Genomic DNA, 12,481 nt, shown 5'->3' with positions numbered 1-12,481 from the left:
CTCTTGCCAAAGAACCAGGAAATGGACAATCTAGCAAAACAGAAGCTTAGAGGGCAACTTTCCTACGTCTGGCCAAACCACAGAGAAAATGGCAGCCCCGCCCACCCAGCGCAGCACAGGGCAGGGTGTCCAGGAGCAGCGAGGCACAGAGCCCCTCCCAGACAGGGATCTAAGCAGTGCAGGCTCAGTGGAGAGCCAGAACTTGCAGCTTTACCCAACAGGGCTCAGCCTCCTGGGAGTGCCTTTCAAAGCTGGGTCAGATCAACGTCTATGTATTGCCACAGTGCCCCCGCACACATTCGGCCATGAACTTGTAAGTGCAGGTGGCATCATCTGCAGCCTGCAATGCATGCAGCACTCTGCGGGATTCTGCCTCGTTCACTCCCGTGTCTCTGGTACCTGGCCCCACATCTGCCGCTTAGTGGTGTTTAATGAGCACGAACTGATCAGGAGGAAAGAGAGCAGCCTGGAAAAGGTTTGGGGGACACAAAAGAATGTTCTGCCAATGGGATTAGATTATTTTGCATTAACCAAGTGTTAAAAAAACAAAAGTTCAACTGACTAAATTTGAAGATTTAATAGGCTTTATTATTTATTATTATTATTGGTGGGAGAAAAAGGACCAAAGACTGGACAGGGCTGTGGATTGTCGCCTCCAGGCAGATTCTCTGAGGCATACAGACTCTAACGCTTCTGAATCTCCCTCAAGGACTTCCTTTAATGTTTTACCACTACAGCTTTGCTCTCGTTGGTGTTACTTCCCTCTGAGAGCCGAAAACACCCCCCCCAAGACATATGTTAGCAATCATCTGTCAAACATACGGCCCACTGATGTACATACATCTGAAGGGTCTCGTGACTGATGTTTTACTAGACGGTAGTAAATAATCTTGTCTTAGCAGCTAGCCCTTCAAGGTCCTGGAGACCTTGCTTCTCACATGCACAAATTCCTTAGAGACCTCTGCTATCCCTAACCCCCACTAACTGAAATGCAGTTCTTTCTGCCCACAGGTCCTGAGCCCACGCTATAATAAAAGGGGGACCTGGGTGGCTCAGTCATAGATCATCCAACTTCCACTCAGGTCATGATCTCATGGTTCATGAATTTGAGCACTGCGTTGGGCTCTGTGCTGACAGCTCAGAGCCTGGAGCCTACTTTGGATTCTGTGTCTCCCTCTCTCTCTGCCCCTCCCCTGCTCACACGCTGTCTCTCTCTCTCTCTCTCTCTCAAAAAATAAATTAAAAGATTTTTTAAATAAATAAAATAAATAAAGGCACCTTTTGGCACCAAAAAAAAAAAATCTCAGGAATTCTTTCTTGACCATTAGCTCCAGGCCCCACATCATTACTATCATAAATCATGTGGAGCACCCTGATCAGGTCAGGGCTGGCGGTACAGGTGGGGAAAGAATCCCCCCAAGGCAGAACAAAAGAGAAGTTTATTGAATACATTTGCAAGGGGGCAGCAGGTAGGATAGTAAAAGAGAGACCATCTGCCAGGAAGCAGTGGTAAGTGCCAGAGTTATGGGGTGGAGTGCTCAGTCATGGAATGTAAGGACTTTTCTGCTTTTTAGTAATCTTATAAACTGTGTGTGGTTGTAACTGGTCTGTAAGGGACTATGGCTATTTCCAGGTGGGTCGCTTAATGAGCCTGTTTGCCTCAGGCTCCCTCACTGTGGGCCTTTTGCCTTGGCTCAGGTTTCCAGTGCCAAAGCCTTGTTGCCTCAAGGTGGCCTCTAGAAATCAGGTAGCAAGCACCCCATCTAGCAAGTAAAGAGATGCTCCTGGAAGCTGTACAAAATAGAAGGTTTTTATAAGAAGGATGGTGGGGCAAGGAAGTTATCAGCAAAAGAAAATAAGGATTATTTCAGGCAAGGTCACCTTTCCTTAGTTGGGAGAGGGGGAGGAAGCAGGAGGTCTTATCATGCAAATTCCTTCACTAATGCTCATTAGGAAATTCCAGATTGATTGGCTTAAAATTCCACTCCTGGGAGAGGCTGAAACTGCAGTTAGGTTAGGTATTAAGTTGGGAGTGGTGGGGAGGGCTTCCCACAAGCAACTCTTTTTGGGGACTGTTTGTTTACAACACAAGCAATACTTTGAAATTAGAGATTGAAAATGGGGATCAATGCCCAATTTCAACAATGAATTCATGGTGTTGGGAAAATAAATAAAGTTATGCACCATAAGATGGCCTACAAGACTAACACAAACTCTAGTTTCTAGCTTAGAGACCCCTCTTCCGGATGCTTCTTCCTGCCCTGCTTGCCTTGTGCCAAATTACTACTAATGCTGAATGCGGAAGTAATAGACTATTTTTTGTCTCCCATGCTTGTGCTCAGGGCTCAGATCTTTGGAGAAACGGTCTCCTCTGAGCCCACCGGTGTTACATAAATCTCCGATCTACCAAGATCTCTGAGTGCCAGTTGGCTCTTCCGCCAGCGTTCCAGCCTGGTTCCATAACAATGGAAAAAGTCCTCTCTGCCCTCTTTTGCCTTGCAAGCTTAGCTCTCACAAGGAAAAATGTCATCTGGGCTGACTTCAGGTGTGTGAACTTACTCAGCACCCACTTTCCCAGGCTTTCTTGGGAAGGTCTTCATTCTTAGAGGATCAAAAAAAATAGCTTTTATACATAAATTTTTCTAATAATTTGACATCTAAACTGATGCCCCATTTTTTTACATAAAACTTCATCTTTATTCAAAGAAATCCATTCAATAAATATCAAAGATATTTCTTTCTTGCTATAACACAATGTGAGTCACAGTTAGAGGCGAAAGGTATCTACATGATCATCTAAGCTGACTTACGGGTTTATAGAAAGGCCACACTAGAGAAGCAAGTACTTTTGTTGCCCCAGGTCCCATGGCTGCATGACTGTGGAGTCAGGAGAGGGGCCAGGTCTCTGAATTTGTTTGTTGTCCAAAAGTCATGTCACTGAAGATGAAAGGGGAAACTAGTTGCTATCACAGCACATCAGACATAAAAAGGGGATGTCTGATCACCCTCACCACACCCCAGGGTCTCTCTAGACAAGATAGGAAATGGAGAAGGAATTCTAGAAAGGGAAGCTGTTACTAGGAACAAACACAACGGGCACACACATGGATGCGTTGTTACTGGCTGGGTTGTGTCCCCACCCAGATTCATATGTGGAAGTCCTAACCCCACATATGTGTTTAGAGATAGTCTTTAAAGAGGTGATTGGGGTAAAATGAAGTCATTTACCATTAGGGTAGGCCCTAATCCAATGTGATTGGTGTCTGTGTAAGAAGAGATTAGGACACCCATACACAGAAGGAAGACTGTGTGAAGACATAGGGTAGGGGTGCCTCAGTGGCTCATTTGGTTAAGCATCGGACTCTTGATCTCAGCTCAGGTCTTGATCTCAGGGCTGTGAGTTCAAGCCCTGTGTTGGGCTCCATGCTGGGTATGGAACTTTCTTTAAAAAAATAGTAAGACACAGGGTAAAGGTGTGTCTACAAGCCAAGAACTGAAACCTCAGAAGAAACCAACCCTGTGGACATCTTGATCTCAGACTTCCAGCTTCCAGAATGTGAGAAAGAAAAATTCTATTATTTAAGCGGCCCCGTCGGTGGTGCTTAGTTATGGCAGCCTGCAGTAAGACTGATACCAGTGTCGCCCTCCTCAAATTTATATGTTGAAACCCTATCCCGGTGTGATGCAAAGGCCTTTGGGAGGTGATTAGGGTGGAAGATAGAGCTCTCATGGATGGGATAGTGCCCTCAGAAGAGGCCGGAGAGCTCACTAGCTCCTTTCCTGCCATCTAAGGATACAAAGAGAGGTTGGTCAACCAGACCAGACAGAGGGCCCTCACCAGAACCCAGCCATGCTGGCTCCCTGATCTTGGACTTCCAGCTTTCAGAACCGTGAGGAAGACCTGTTCGTTCCTAAGCCATCCAGTCTGTGGTTCTGTTATGCTGCCTGAACTCACTGAGACACACGGTCACACACAAGACAGAGGGAGCAGAAGGTACTCTAGATCAAACCGTCAGCCCACGTGGCCTGGCACACGAGACCCCTGCTGCCTGGTCCTCAGGAAACAAGCACAGGGAAACAAAATCATCACATGCCACCAAAGGAGAAGTGAGCTATGCCACAGCAAATGTGGCACTTCTGTCAAGTCAGGAGGTTGAGTGACGGGACACTTGGAAAATCAGCTGTCAGCAGTGCCAAGTGGAGATGTTTCCTTCTGATGAGTTGAAGAGACTCGAAATGTAGCCACTGCTCACAAGCAGGGAAGGCCGAGGTCACCTGTTTCCGGTAAGAGAAACACAAGTCTTCTCAAGGGAGAAGGAGCCAGCCTTGGAGACCCTTTGTCACCAGCTAGACCCCAAGACCTGACCTTTACTTCCCACCTGCTTGTACTCACTAACCTTTGTCTTGTCTTTTTCCTTAAGCTCTTCTTTCTGGCTTTCCTCTTAACTCAGGCAAAGGAAACCCAAAACCACCCCTCAGGTGATGGCGACAATGACTGCCCTCACAAGACCTGCCTCCCACAGGCCCAGAACACCCAGACCTTTTGAGCTAATACCACCCCCCCACTCATGATGGACCGTGCTCAGAGTGACCTCCTGAATGACCTCCCATTACCTTTATCTCATTATAATACTAAAATCTCCACCCAGGGAGGAACCTCAGCCTCATTTACATAAATATACGTATGTAAAGGCGTGTTTCCTTAAGGTGCATGCCCTCTACCAAATGACAAGTCTTTCTTATCTAGTAATCCTAACCCTGAACTTAAGGAACCTATTCACCCTCTCTTATTCGCAGTGATCTCCTTATTTGCTGCAAATAAACATTTTCTTTGGGCAACAACTCAACCTGGTGCAGCTTCTGACTCCCCACGGAGCGACTCATGTTGGCTGGGTTACACCTTGGGCGTGGGAAGTTCTTGCCTGCTCTCTCGGATATGCCTTTCTCCACAACTCAATAAGAGAGAAGCCCTGTAGCACAAGACCGAAGTCAAAACTGGACCTCATCATGGGTGGGAGTTGTACTTGAGTTTCATGTATCTCTGCACCAGAAAAAAATAATTAAAAAAGAAAGAAAGAAAGAAAGAAAGAAAGAAAGAAAGAAAGAAAGAAAAAGGGGGGAAGTCAGAACCCTCTCTCCCTTGCTGGAATCAGGATGCAGTACTTCCTCCAGAGGCTCCACAACCACATGAAGGCAAAAGCCCTCTGTCACTTCTGCCTTCCCTTCAACCACTGGGCATGAGCAAGGCCAGCCCCAGGGCCCTGGACACTTACCAGCATTGAATGTTTGCACCCTGGGGCACCCACTTTACAGGTGAGAAAATGGAGAGTACCTCCAAGAGATTAGGAATTCTTTTTCCCCAGGGGTCTCTGGGTGGCTCAATGGGTTAAGCATCTAATTTGGCTCAGGTTGTGATCTCATGGTCATGAGATCAAGCCCTGCATCAGGCTCTGCACTATCAGTGCATGTTGGGATTCTCTCTGTCTCCATCTCTCTCTGCCCCTCCCCTGCTCATGCTTTCTCTCTCCCTCAAAATAAATAAACTTAATAAAAAAGAATTTTTCCCCCCAAAGGGCAAAGCTATTTATTCAAGAATGTTTCCAGTGGGTTAGCTGACTACTGAACACTAATGCCTATTACAACAGCAGCTAACATTTTGGAATGCTTACTGTGTTTCTGACACTGCTGTAACTCTTCCACAGCCCTGTAGAGTATGGAAGATTATCAACCCTGCAGATTATGGGAGGTTAAGTGTTTTACCCTGGATTATGGGGTCCAAAAGTGTCAGAGTCAGGCTTCAGCCCCAAGCTAGTAGACTCTAAAAGGCACCCACTTTCAGAGGCTTCACAGCATGAGGTGTAACTACACACACAGAATAACAAGAGAGCAGTTCTCACCAAAATCAAGAGGAAGAAGCTGGTCTTTATTCAAGGTGGTTTGATTGACCAATAGAATGCAGCAAAAGTGATGTTCTGGAAATCTCAAGGAGGAATCGTAAGAATCCTTGCAGTGTCCACCTGGTCTCCTGGAATGCTCTCACTGGGGAGGTCATCTACCATGAGAGAAATCCAAGTTGCCCAAGACCACCATGCTGAAAAGACCAAATGTGGGTATTCTGGTCAACAGTCTCAGCTTAAGCCAACCTTCTAGCTACTTCCACCAAGCACAGACATATGAATTAAGTCATCTTGCTCCTTCCATTTCAGTTCATCCACTTGCTGAGTACCATCAAGTGGCCTCCATTAATGCCAGGTGCAAAAGAAGAATCACCTAGCCAAGTCCTGCCCAAAGTCCTGACCCATGAAACTGTGAGGTTTAATAAAATGGTTATTGATTTAAGCCATTAAGCATTAAGATTGCTTGTTATATAGGAATAGATAACCACAACTTTTTCTGTAGCAGAGAACTTTCTTTCCCCCTCTCTGGAAGCCCAGGGTTGGGAAGCATCGGGACCCTGCCCCCTTCAAAGACTCCATCAGGCAGCCCTGCTGGTGAGCTCCTGTGGTCCTCACTGCCACCAGCATTCTGCCATCTACTCTGGCTGCCTCTGTCCTTCTCATGTTAACCTGCAGACACTGCCTTCCTTTGCTTCTGGGCTTATGCATGTTCAGAACAACTGGGATCCATTTGTGCAGTCAACTGCCACATGTGAAGTCTCCACTGTGCACCAGCCCTACTTTGTGTTTGGAGCACCCTACTGAATGAGATTCCATCTTGCCTCCAAGACTACCCACACACACCCTGGGTTGTCTCTGTGCCCTCTGGAGGACAAAGCCTGATTGGTGGCTTTGCTTGGGTCTCCAGATTGCCATCAGCAGGACCACCAACTATCTGGAGTTGGACTCTGAATACTGGGCATCCCTCTGATTTCATTGTTCTTTCCCTAGTGAGTCCCCGCTCCCTCCAACTCCCCTTCTCCCGCCCACCAGGCCTGCTCCTCATACTGGAACCATCATCCCACCTGGGACCTGGGACACCGAGGAGCAGAGCTGTGAGCGGGAGCATTGCAGAGTCTCGCTGTTCTCCCTGCCTCAGCAGCCAAAATTTAGGGGGCATCTACAGCAGCTGGACTGAAATAGCCTTCATTTTTCTTACTGCTTCCTTATGTCTCTTTTTTTTCCCCCTACACTTCAGTTTGTTTTCCCATCACATCAAAATTTGGGAAAATACAATTGTTCAGAAGGAGAAGAAGCTGGAGGAAGACAAGCTGCTAATAGTGACAGAAATGCTGTGGTTTTGATTCTTTTAACAATTAGCATCACAGGGCACCCACTTCTACAAAAACTCCCACAACTTCCCAAAACAGACAAGTCACATTTTTTTAATTTATCATTGTGTCTTCAAATATGCTAACCAAGCAGATTTTTCTGGAGTCAGGACTGGAAGCTGGATGTTCACAGAGCAAGTCTTATAAAAACTACTGACATGGCCCTTATCACATCATATTATTATCAATTTGACAATCATTTAATGAGCATCTGCTAGGTACCAGCCCCTACAGATACAAAGATGAATTAGAAATCCACATCGGCCAGGATCCTGGTACACCTACAAGATGGTATAATTGAAGATAATTTGATTTGGTAGGGAATGAGTTAAAGGAAATCAACAAAAGTTAGAGAAAATAAAACCCAGGGCTAGCAGCAGCAGGGAGCCCTTACCACCCCTAAGTCTAAAGGAGGGAGTAGATGGGCACCTGGGTGGCTCAGTTGGTTAAGCCTCTGACTTCAGCTCAGGTCATGATTTCCCGGTTCGTGGGTTCGAGCCCCACATCGGGCTCTGTGCTGACAGCTCAGAGCCTGGAGCCTGCTTCAGCTTCTGTGTCTCCCTCTCTCTCTGCCCCTTCCCTGCTCACACTCTGTCTCACTCTCTCTCAAAAATAAATAAACATTAAAAAAAATTTTTTTAATAAATAAATAAATAAACAAACAAATGACGGAGGAGAGGGGATAAAAACCATAACCCAACAGAGCCACTGGAGAGACCTCCCAGAAAGTTGAGGGAGAAAAGCACTTGGCAGGGGCTGAGGGCCTTTGGTGGAAGGACACAGACATTCCCAACCCAGCAGGGAAACACCTTTCTTTCTGCCCTTCTACCTCCCACTGGCAATTAGCTGAACTCCACCAGAAACTGGAGAGTGAGGTTATGTCCCCTCTCCAATAAGACCAAGAACCCCTCCAGAATAGGCACCATGTGTGATTTATCTTACTAGTCTCTGCATTTAGTATAGTGGCTGGCTCACAACAGGCATTCAGTAAATGGGTGCTGCTTGAATAGATGAGTGAATGAGTTAATATACATCTACCTGGCAACCAGAGTCAGGGCTAAGCATCCAGCTGATAATTGCCTTCCAAAAAAAAAGTGAAGTGGTATAATGACCCCCAAGCATGCCCATGGAATTAGTTTGAGACACTAGTTGACCTACGGAAACAGGTTATCCTGACATTAGTCACCAGACCACTTCACACAAATGTAACAGGTGCCCAGCCATGTCTGATGAACCAAGAAGCAGGCAGACTCCAGGGGTCCATCTACATTGGAGAAAGAAGCCTGAGAGCAGAAGAGGCAGGGGAGGGGGTCGACAGACAAGGGTCTCTCAAAGCCCTTCTCCCTGCACCTGAGCTTAGGTCTAGCCTGTGAGGAGAGTGGCCATAGGCAGCAGATGATAGAGCTGTCCTCACCAGTCCTCTGTGACATATGGAAAGACAAGCATCATTGCCTCAGAGCCTAGACAGTGTGAGACAAAAATGGGAAGAAAGATACAGCATGGCTACTCTGGGGCCCCAAGGGCCAGCAGATCTGGGTTCACCTGGAGACACTGATATTGGTGTCCAGGAACATGCCAGCTGCCATGGCAGCAGTGTTTCACTCAAGCAGTTTCAGTGATCAGGAGCAGAGCAAGGCCCAGATTCTGTGTTAACCGTCCTTGAGACAACCCCAGAGCACTGCTAGAAAGGCTGAAACTTTGATAGGCATGGGAGTCTAATGCCAGGAATGAAATGTAAGTGGGGTCTCACTGCCATCACCCGATAGGCTGGCAAAGGGCAGGGGAGAGGTGTTTTTCATAGATCTTGGTAAAGTCTTTAGTCTTTATTGCGAAAGCATGGCAGCTAATTTTTCTGTTAAGATTGATCCTGTGGATCACAACCAGTACTCATGTTATATACATCCTCAACTCCTATAGGAAGTGTGAGATTCAGTGCCAGTCATGGATGTCTGATCACCTCCCTCCTATATCTACAGGCTTCAGGAAAGAGCAACAGCATGATTCATTTATCCTGTCATTGAACAAGTATTCATTCTTACAGCACCTGCCATGCTCCAGGTACTAGGTAGTTCTAGAGACTCAGAAGTAAGATAGTGTTCTTGTGAGTTTATTCTACCAACATTTATAAACACCAAAGAGGTGAAGGCAGATACAAAGAAGAAAGACCAATGGATAAATACATAAACAATAGTAAAGGCAGATGGGGTGAGCAGGACTGCTACCCTAGACAGCTTCCTGGATTAAGAAATGGTCCCAGATCTTGAACCCTGGGGAGATAAATGGAAGTTTCCAGTTTAGGGTCCATGTTGGTTTCATTAAGCAGAGTCTTAAAGTCTTACACCAGAGTCATCCATATCTCCATTTGGGAAGTGGCCATGGCACCACTACGTCAAGCACAATCTGGTGTTGGTTTGATCTTGATGACTCACCATGGGCCACAGGTATAAATGAGCCATCAGCTCTGATATCCTCTTGAGCCCATCAGAAAGGGTTGAGTGCTGAGGGTAAAAATATGGCTCCTCCAAATAACTAGCATCAGAGGCGGTTGTAGACAGAAAATGGAGGTCTTTGCTTCAACTCCCCGTGGTGCCTATTTTTTTTTATTTGTAAATTTATTTTTTTTTGAGAGAGAGAGAGAGAGTGTGTGTGTGTGTGTGTGTGTAAGAGAGAGAGAGAAGGAGGGAGTGGGGGAGAGGCAGAGGAAGAGGGAGAGAGAGAATCTTAAGCAGGCTCCACGCTCAGCACAGAGCCCTACTCAGGGCTCAATCCCATGACCCTGGATCATAAACTGAGCTGAAATCAAGAGTTATATGCTCAACTGACTGAGCCACCCAGGCTCCCCATCTCCTCAGTGCTTTTCTGAGGCCATTTCACACAGATCACAACACAGAGCAGGTTCAGGATTAGAGGCACCTTCAGTGGGGGCAGAAGCAGGGAGGAAAATATGATGAGCAGGGACCTGTGGCAGGAACAAGGGGACAGGTGAGGAGTGGCTCATCTGTTCTTCCCTGTCTTTCTCAGGATCCACTGTGGTCCCTAAGCCACACCCACTTTAATAACTGGCCCATGTAGGGCCACAGAGGAGGTTACCAGGTGTGAAAGATGTTAAAAGTACAACAGGGAAATATCCATTTCAAAGACACTTTTCTACCCTCTGTCTCTGCCAATTGAAGTCCACAAAGTAGCTAAGGCTATACCAGGATCCAGAAGAAACAGCTTACAAGCCACTCTTTGGGTAATGACTTCCATTAGAATGGCACCTTTGACTTTTCAATGCACTTCTGCATCTGTTACATGATTTTCTCCTCCCAATAATCCCATGAATCATTTGGTTAGCATAGACAGGCTCTAAGATAGAAGCTTCTCAAAAACCATCACTTTTAAGCTTTTGGTCTTCCCTTGAAATTTGTTTTGAAGCTGGTTTTCCCTCTAAAATCTGGTTTTGTGTCATTTACAGTAAATTTCCCAATGAAGATCTCCTTTCAATTTATCATTTGGTCGAGAATGTTTTTTCTTTCTTTCTTTCTTTCTTTCTTTCTTTCTTTTGGTGCAAAAAGGTGATTTTATTAAAGCATGGGGACAGGACCTGTGGGCAGGAACAGCTGCACTGGCTTTGTGAAGAATGGCTCGCTATATACCATGAAGTTGGGGGAGGTAATGGGATATGTGTGATGTTCCTCAAGCACTCCTGGCTGCCCAAGGACAAAGCAAAGGAAAGAAAACAAATGGCTAACTGATAGAGATCACAGTCATACAGGACATGGTTCTCCATCAGTTTACAAATATGTTAGTAAATTACAAGAAAAAAGGCAATCTTATCAATAGTCTAATCTCCAGAAACCTGTAGACTCAGTTTCCTGGAGAATGTTTTCTTTAGGTGCCATAATTCATTGAACAACTCACTTTCAGGTCAAAGGAGTGAAGTTTGTCAAAGCAGACCAATATTAATGTGTGTTGTTATATCCCACTTGCTTGTCAACAGATTACCAAGAGGCTGGGCTTTGATTTGTGTAGTGAAGATGTAACAAAGAAATGCCTGTAGAAGTACTTATTTTTATAGTGGACCTCACTCAGTAACAAACGACCAACCTTCACAAAGTATCTACCCTGGGGCAGGCCCAGTACCAAGGGTGGGGGGATACAAAGATGAAAAGGGCAGTCCCCAGCCCCAGTAGGACTTAGAGTCCAGGAGGCAATCAGCCATAACACAATGTGCTAAAAGTGATAAAAACTCAGACATGGGCATAGCTGGGCATGACCAGCCATAGCTGGACAGGTTAGGGGAGACTTCCCAGAAGAGGTGATGCTGAACTAGGTCTTAGAAGAAGAAAAGAGCCAGAGCAGCCACTTAGAAGAAACCAAAAGGTGGGTCGGTCCATTGTGGCTGCAGCATGAGGCGTCACGGGAGTGGGGAGTGATAAAGCTGTAGAGGTTAGCAGAGAAATGGGTCTTGGGAGGCCTCAAACTGCACCCTAAAGGTGATAAGTAACCCCTGTAAGTTTTTGAGCAAAGGAGTGATTGACCAGAGTGAGGTTTAGAAAGAGACCTCTCCTGGGGCGCCTGGGTGGCGCAGTCGGTTAAGCGTCCGACTTCAGCCAGGTCACGATCTCGCGGTCCGTGAGTTCGAGCCCCGCGTCAGGCTCTGGGCTGATGGCTCGGAGCCTGGAGCCTGTTTCCGATTCTGTGTCTCCCTCTCTCTCTGCCCCTCCCCCGTTCATGCTCTGTCTCTCTCTGTCCCAAAAATAAATTAAAAACGTTGGGAAAAAAAAAAAAAAGAAAAAAGAAAGAGACCTCTCCTGCAGAGATATGTGGGGTGGACTGGAAAGAGGAGAGGCTGGTAATAAGAATCCCAATCATGAGAGTTACTATGAGAATTAGAAAAAAGAAAAAATTGAATTATTAAATAAAGATCTAATTGACAAGACTTTTGACCAGGTATAGGATAAGGAGCCAAAAAAGAATCTAGAGTGTCTAGCCTTGGTAAAGATTGGGCTGAGGACACCATGAACTGAGTCAGGAAGCTAGAGGGAGGAGGCTGTGAGGGAAGTAAGAAGTGTGATCTGGGGCATGGGTAGTTGGAGGGGCTTCAGGAACAGTGGTAGGAGATATCCTGGTGGATGTTCAAGACAGAGGTGGTAGGTAGATATACTGACTGGAGCGTGTGACAGAGGGGCTTAGTAAGACCAACTGAATGGATGGTCTTCCATTTTCCAG

The 12,481-nt window shown here is 46.2% G+C and overlaps 1 protein-coding gene across 17 annotated transcripts in view; it reads right to left on the bottom strand.

Annotated features, from left to right (window-relative positions):
* The window catches only part of CD300LF (CD300 molecule like family member f), a 104,170-nt gene that overhangs the window by 26,190 nt on the left and 65,499 nt on the right, over positions 1 to 12,481 (bottom strand). For 9 of the 17 annotated variants that reach the window (XM_049635812.1, XM_049635814.1, XM_049635816.1 and 6 more), the window contains 2 exons: positions 5,898 to 6,091; positions 4,098 to 5,041 (listed from right to left, as the gene is read on the bottom strand). The exons of 1 other annotated variant lie outside the window; for it this stretch is intronic. The gene's annotated coding sequence lies outside the window, so the exon portion shown is untranslated. The remainder of the gene's footprint in view (positions 1 to 4,097; positions 5,042 to 5,897; positions 6,092 to 12,481) is intronic. 7 more of the 17 variants (XM_049635822.1, XM_049635824.1, XM_049635828.1 and 4 more) reach the window with 5 other exon arrangements.

This window comes from Panthera uncia, chromosome E1 (assembly GCF_023721935.1).
Source record: "Panthera uncia isolate 11264 chromosome E1, Puncia_PCG_1.0, whole genome shotgun sequence".
Taxonomy (NCBI): domain Eukaryota; kingdom Metazoa; phylum Chordata; class Mammalia; order Carnivora; family Felidae; genus Panthera; species Panthera uncia.
The sequence above is the reverse complement of the archived record's forward strand: the minus strand, read 5'-3'. Positions and strand labels throughout refer to the sequence as shown.